This window comes from Grus americana, chromosome 2 (genome assembly GCF_028858705.1).
Source record: "Grus americana isolate bGruAme1 chromosome 2, bGruAme1.mat, whole genome shotgun sequence".
In the NCBI taxonomy this organism is placed as follows: domain Eukaryota; kingdom Metazoa; phylum Chordata; class Aves; order Gruiformes; family Gruidae; genus Grus; species Grus americana.
The window spans coordinates 52,991,221-52,998,078 of NC_072853.1; the positions used below are offsets into that span (position 1 = coordinate 52,991,221).

The 6,858-nt window shown below is 46.9% G+C and overlaps 1 protein-coding gene across 1 annotated transcript in view; it reads right to left on the minus strand.

The window, feature by feature from the left end:
• Positions 1–5,462, minus strand: part of YES1 (YES proto-oncogene 1, Src family tyrosine kinase) — a 54,714-nt gene extending 49,252 nt beyond the window's left edge. The window contains exon 1 of the mRNA XM_054816879.1: positions 5,169–5,462. The gene's annotated coding sequence lies outside the window, so the exon portion shown is untranslated. The remainder of the gene's footprint in view (positions 1–5,168) is intronic.
• Positions 5,463–6,858: the final 1,396 nt, after the last annotated feature.

Consider the following 6,858-nt stretch of genomic DNA (forward strand, 5'->3'; position numbering starts at 1 on the left):
TCGAATCTTCTGTGGTTACGAGTGTAGGTTGCGATTTGAGTTTCCAATAAAATGTTCTTGAAAAGCAAGAAGATACACATAACAACTCAGACTTGTTTTTCCTTTGTTGCATTTTAAGCATAAATATTAATTTTGTTATCTAACCATACTTAAAATAACTTATTAAACCAGCATTGTTCACTATTAATTTGTTTTAAGTAATCTTTTCCTGGCTGACTGCCAAAACAGTTATAATGCTATACAATTGCAATGCACAAGAGATTCATAGTACCCTCTAATTAGTCTTTAAATACCTCACACAAGTGCTGCCTTTTCTTAATATCATGAGGGCATTAAGTACAGTTGAAAATTTCAAAACCTTTAGCCCAGATACTGTATTTTTCTTCCTGAAGCTGAACTTCACATGCACCATCAAAAAGTTTGCCTGAACTACAGGCAAACATTTGGAACAGGACTGAACATGAACACCGACCTCCTCCACTCTGACCCTTCCTTTGCTACGGGGCCATCAGTCCTGGTAAGCATACCCGAGACCTGACTGCATTTATGCTCCGTCATTCGCACCAACTATTATTGTCTCAGTTTTGCAAGACTAAAAAGTACTTTGGGCATGTGCAAACAAAGGAAATTAACCCTATTGAACCCAGGTCTTCTGATATGAAGACTGATTTTAAATGTCTGATTTATGCCACAAAATGCTCCTGAAAGTTTCCCCAAAACACAGTTAAAGGCCCTGATCTCAAAGATTTACTTACAAGGGTGTGTTTACTCAACTTCCCTGTCAACGAAAGTAAATCAAGTTATTCACTTTTGTAAACCTAGTCAAGCTACCTAAATCCTAAAATCTGAACTGAAGGGGTGGCTCAACACTTCTGAAGAATCATTTCTTTTTCCCAGACTTCTCTTGAGTTCTGGTGTGAAGAAAGCCACAGAAACATGTATTTTAATCCATAGAAGTCTTTCATCCCCCTGAAGTACCAGCTTGAAAGACAAATTATTCGAAGTTCAGTAGCACCACCAGAATTCAAAATTTACATAAACATCTAAGATACAGACATTGTCAATACAGATACTTATTAGAGTCTCATATAACGCTATTACAATAGCATTTGCCTTCCAAAAATACAAAGATAAAATACAGCCAAGTTAGAAAAAAAAGTTACCTCATTTCCTATGCAACATCTTAGAGTACTCAAGAAGCTGAAATACAGATGATGCCAGTCTGAGGTTTTGGTGGTCATTACTTCCTTGGCACTCTCCAACCAGACCCTGTAACATTACCTAAACACTACAGTCAAGAAAAATTGAAACAAAACCCCAGTCTAAGCCACAACAGTCAACGTGACCTTGGATCCGCTTACGGATGATCCCTATGGCAGTATCCCACTAGGCTGCGGAGCTCGTATACAAGCCAGGTCTAGCAGTCCTCGCAGGAGACCCTCAGCTTGTAAGCTCATTTCAGCTGAGCATGACTTTGATCCACTGACTTTTGGGATATGGCATGAAACCCAGTAGTCTAGGCAGGTGCCTACCCAAAGCGACAACAGAAAGAGTATTTCCCATCCTACTTCCAGTTATCCTTTACATTTTTAAAGGCTATGTGTTTAAATCTAAAGGGAATAAAACTCATGCATAAGTAATAATGTTTACTTACTTAATTTCTAGCATTAATGTTACTATGATCTTGATCTCTGATCCTGCAATCAGCCATGCATGCTAACTTTACCTAAGGGTGCAGTCCCACTCGTTTCAGTAACTTGCTTTGGTGCCGCTTTCTGTTTTGATGCATTGGCACCATTAAGAATAAACCCCCATAGGTGGAAAAGGCAGTAAGAGTGACCTCTTAAAACCTAAAATTAAACTTGTCCTACAGTTAGTTGACAGCATTTTTTCAATATGACTTTATCCCTACTAAATTCAGCATACACATGGGAATTTGTCCAGGTTTGCCTTCAAAACCTGGCAATTGATAACACAATCTGGCACCCTACAGCTCTAAGTCACTGGTTTGAATGCAGCTGGGGACTGTAGTGATTGAAAGAAGTTACCATATGGCAACCGTAAAGCAGTTTGTATTAAATAAAAATTAAAAAATTAGTGGCTGCCACATCATAAAATACATCACTATAAAACAGCATCCTACTGGCATTCTCAAGGAGAAGAAAAATGAAATAAATACCAAGAACGAGATATCTACTTGTATTTGGAGGTGGCTCCTTCAGGAAAAAGCTAAACCATTCTGTTTCAGTAGTTTGAGAAACTACATTTCTCCCTCACTAATCAATCTGTTCCATCAACTAGCAGAGGACTTCCAGTACTAGAAGCCCAAAACCTTTCACGAGGGCTTCACAGAAACCACAGACTGTGTATGCATGTACGGAAGGTGTCCTATCTGAAAAAGGCTGCTTGACGTGACGCGGCAGAATAAAGAGGTGTTCCTGAAGTAGTCTTTGTGTTCACATTGACACCAATTTTTAAATTAACATCAAGGTAGCTTACTCAAACTGTGATCAAAGTACAAGGCAAACCAGTTAGATCCAAGTAGGGAATACAGATGAAAGAACGTATTTCTTTTAACTAACGGTTTGAACACAAGGAATTACCTATTGAAAATACACAGCTTTTGTCCACAGACAGCACATATGGAAAAGTAAAACCATGCAGCTACTTTGTTCATAAAGTAAACTTTGACCACATAAAATGACATGTGCCACACCGCAGACTTTCACATCACTGTCACATGCCAGCTATGGTTTATTGGAGTGAACAGAGTGCCAAATTAATTCTTCAGGAGCTGCAGGAAGTATGCAAAGCTCAAAATAAAGAATATTCCTCTAGTGCAGAAGTGTAGTTCTCTGTTCTGTTACATGAATATTGATAGAAAACCTAAACTGTGAACTGCAGTTTTTTAATAATTCTGGTACACAGCACACCAAAGATTTATTATTTTACTAGTGATTTCAAATAATGTAGCAATTTAAATATACTTTCGATTTCCTTCATTTGTGTCATAGCCAAAGAACTGTTGTTAGGCAATAAATATTCCTCTGAAAATCTCTATCACATGAAATAAAGATTAAAGCTACCTTGGGCTCACTACTCTCATTCCAAATGAAGTTCTTCAGCTTTCAAAGAGCGGTACTGGGGTCCAGATATTAAAAAGTTATTGAAAACTGGACCAGTAGCTCTGCGAACAGCAAAACCAGGGAGGCCCCATTTCCTGTGTCAATTTCCAGCCTGAGATAAGCGTCGATGTGAACTCTCCAGCACGTGGGTTAAGAGCCTTCTTTTACCTGGCTTCCTTACTTTCACAAATTTTGGAGAAATTGCTCATGTGGGAGACCTCTCCTGACAAATTTGTTTGAAATCAGCCAGAGAGTTATTAGAGGGACTGACAGCACGCAGAAACTGCAGTTGCATTTGAGCTGCACCTCCTGAGGAAAAAAAGCTAACGAAATCCCTGAAATAATTACTGGCAATAGCTGCTACCAACTATTGTCACCCTTTCACATGCCTGGTATCGTTGGATCTCTTTCTTTGAAACTCAGCACAGTGCCAGTGCTGTTCCCATCACACATGCTACCTCGTCCTGAACTTAATCCCAATACCCAAGCTGTGCAAAACACACCCATAGTCTCTGCTCTACGCCCATGTTCAGCAGGGACCTCCTATAGCTAAATTTACAGACGTGCATCAGAAACATGAGTGGAAGTGCAAGGTTTTGTTGTTTGGAAAGGAACAGTTCTTACATCTATGAGCCTGCAGAAATGTATAGTTATGGTAAAACTGTACTACCTACCAACAGAGATACTACAAATGTAACTGACAAGGCAATTTTACTAGAAATCCCTCTTCAAGGGCTTACTTTTCAGAAATGGAAGAAAAAGACTCTGAGGTAAAACTTTCATAGCTTGCTTCCCTGACCTAAAGGTCAATTTTGCTTGCAAAATTTGCCTGAAATTTCATTCAGCTGTCTATGAATTATTAGGAGAAAGACCATACACCTTCCCTGGCAACATGCTCCAAGCTTTAAACTGGTTTGGATCATCCTGCCAGTTTAAGTAAATCCAAGTATCTACTTTTTAATCAATGGCCAGCCTCTGCTTAGGGTTAAATCCAGCAGGTATGCCTGAGTACACCTCCTTAACAACCATGATGGTTCAGAAATACGTATAACCTAGTTTTCCCAATGCAAAGTGGCCCATACCCACATGCATACCTGACATCTGGAACAGACCATTCTGAAATGCGATAAACCCATATATTTGTAATACTGTGTAATGGAGAAGACGCTCTAGCCCTCGGTCTGGGGGATGCGCACACAACTTTACACACAGTAAGCCTGCGGGTTCATGCAGCGCAGAAAGTTACGTGCAGCCTCCGCAGAAACAGGGGCCTCCCTGTGTTTAATACATTAATTTTTTTTAACCATAAGGAAGATGAGGAGGCTTGATGAAGTGTTATAATTGAACATTTAAGATAATGACTCAGAAATTTAAAGCAGTCGTGTTCCTGCTCCATGCAGGGATACAAATCAGAACACTGAGGAAAAAAAAAAATTAAAAAAGAAGAAAATAATTCCACGCAGGCCGAGCTACAGGCAACTCGCAAATCAGTTTCCCGAATTTCACCCTTTTTACATGCTCCGGCCCCGGCCGGCTCTGCCGAGCGGTGCCGGCACCGGGCTGCCTGCGCCCGGGAGCCGAGCAGGGACCCGACTCATGCCGAGCACCAACCCGGGCGGTGAACGCCACCACCGGGGAGGGAGCAACCGCCCGGCAGCGCCCCGGGACCGCGGCAGCCAGGCGGGAACGGGCCGCGGAGGGAGCCCGGCGGCAGGGGGGGGCGGCCTCCCCTCACAAACTTACTTCCCTTCCGCCCGCCCCCCGCAGCCAGCCCAGCCCCGGGCGGCGCGCAACGCCGCCGCCCGACCCCTCGGCCCCGCGGGCGGGGGCTTGGGCCCGGAAGAAAGTTGCCGAGAAACTTTCTGTAGGGGAAGGGGCCAGGGGTGAGGGACCCTCCCCTCCTTCCAGGGCGCGGCGGCGGGGCCGCCCGGCGGGGAGAGGCCGGGGACGGGCGGCCGGGGCCTAGCGCCTCGGCGGGCGCCGCCGCCATCGCGGCCGCCTCTCCCGCGGGGCGGGGGAGCGGGGACGCGGCCGGGTCCTCACCTGCCTCTCCTCGGCGTGGCGGGTGGGAGAAGGAGGGGGGGAGGGAAGGAAGCGGGGCCCCCCCCGCTCCTCCCGGAGCTGTGGCGACCCGGGGAGGGAAGGGGGGGAGGAGGGGAAGGGAGGAGGGAGAGGAGCAGGAGGAGGGAGCCGGGCGCTCCGGTGCGTGCGGGGAGCCGGAGCCTCGCTGCGGGAGGAGGAGGAGACTCCCCGCCCCTACGGCCGGGCTCTCCGGCGGGCACCGCGGCCCCTCCTCCGCGGCTCTCTTTCCCCCGCCCCATGCGCCGCGGGCCAGGCTCGTCGTGTCTCCCGGCCGGGGCAGCGACTCCGCGCCCGAGTCAGAGGCCGTGGTGAGGAGCCAGGCGGCCCCCGCGGAGCCGGACTGGCGGCGGCGGCCCCCTCCTCCGCGGTGGTGCGCACGGAAGCAACATGGTGGAGGCGAGCGGAGCTGCCGCTCCCCCGGCGGCCCCGCGGTGCGGGGGCGGCGGGGAGGCAGCCGGGGCTTGCCGTGCCTTGCCCTGCGCTGCCCCGCGGCTTCGGGGGCGAGGCGTGGGCCGAGGCTCGGCCGAAGGCAGCCGCCTATTCCCGTCCTTGTCTCTCCGGGATGGACCCGGGGTTGGGTCGCGGGACCCTTGTCGGGGTAAATGCGGGGGCACGGCCGATGGGGCAGGTGCCGGGTGCCGCCCGAGCCGCTTCCCCCGCGTCCCGCCGTGTCGGGCATGTGCCCTTGGTAAGCCTCTCTCGACAGAAAAGCTGAACCTCAAAGATTTCGGCAGCGGAACCCTTCGGCGTGTTGTGGGGAAGGCGAACAAAAATAACTTTAAAACTCCTCAACCAGGCATCTACAGGTGGGCCGCGACTTAGGCTTGGTAAATTTAATTTCTTTGGGTCAAACAGATGCAAAACGATCCTTCCGAAGTGTGGGGACCGCAGGGGACAGCGGCGCTTGCGGCTCGGGGGAGCCCGGTGCTGCACCGCTGAGCAAACCTGCCGCCCAAACCCCGAGCAAACAAAGAACCAGCCTGTAAATAACGCGCCACTAACTCCGTGGTATTTGATGGTACGGGTTTCCCACTCAGCGCAATTTCAGAAGTCAGCGTTTGGCATTTAAGAAATAAAAAATCGGATTTGCGTCAAGGTGGGCTTCACGGAGAAAGGTGGTTCAAATGCATCCAGCCTTCAGAAGTGCAGACTGCAGGAAGCAGCAAAGAAAAATAACCCTAAAGAGCCAAAGTTATTCAAGTTTACACGGGCAAATCGTCAGTTCTCATTCAGCATTATCTTTTATTGTTTTCAGCTCTCTAATAGTCAAATTTGGCACTGGAATAGTGTTTACGTTTCTTGCCTATTTTTTGGTTCAAAGGCTGAATATAAAACAGTAGTTGTATTGATCACTAATGATAATCTAATATAATTTTAATCTTTAAAAAAAAAAAGGGATGTCCAATTTATCTTCCAGGCAATGCTGCGGAGTAAAGCCATTTGTATTTCTTAATTTAAGATAAAGCAAATACATGTATTTGCTTTTATGGGACCATAAATATACTAAGCAAAATGCAAAAAAAGCAAAAGTATTTTAGATTTGGAGACTCCTTACCATAAATTGTACTCATGTAATCCTGTTAGAGCGGTGGAGTTTATCATGTTCCTCTTCTGTCAGGAGCCTAAATCACATTATACAGAATTGATTTTT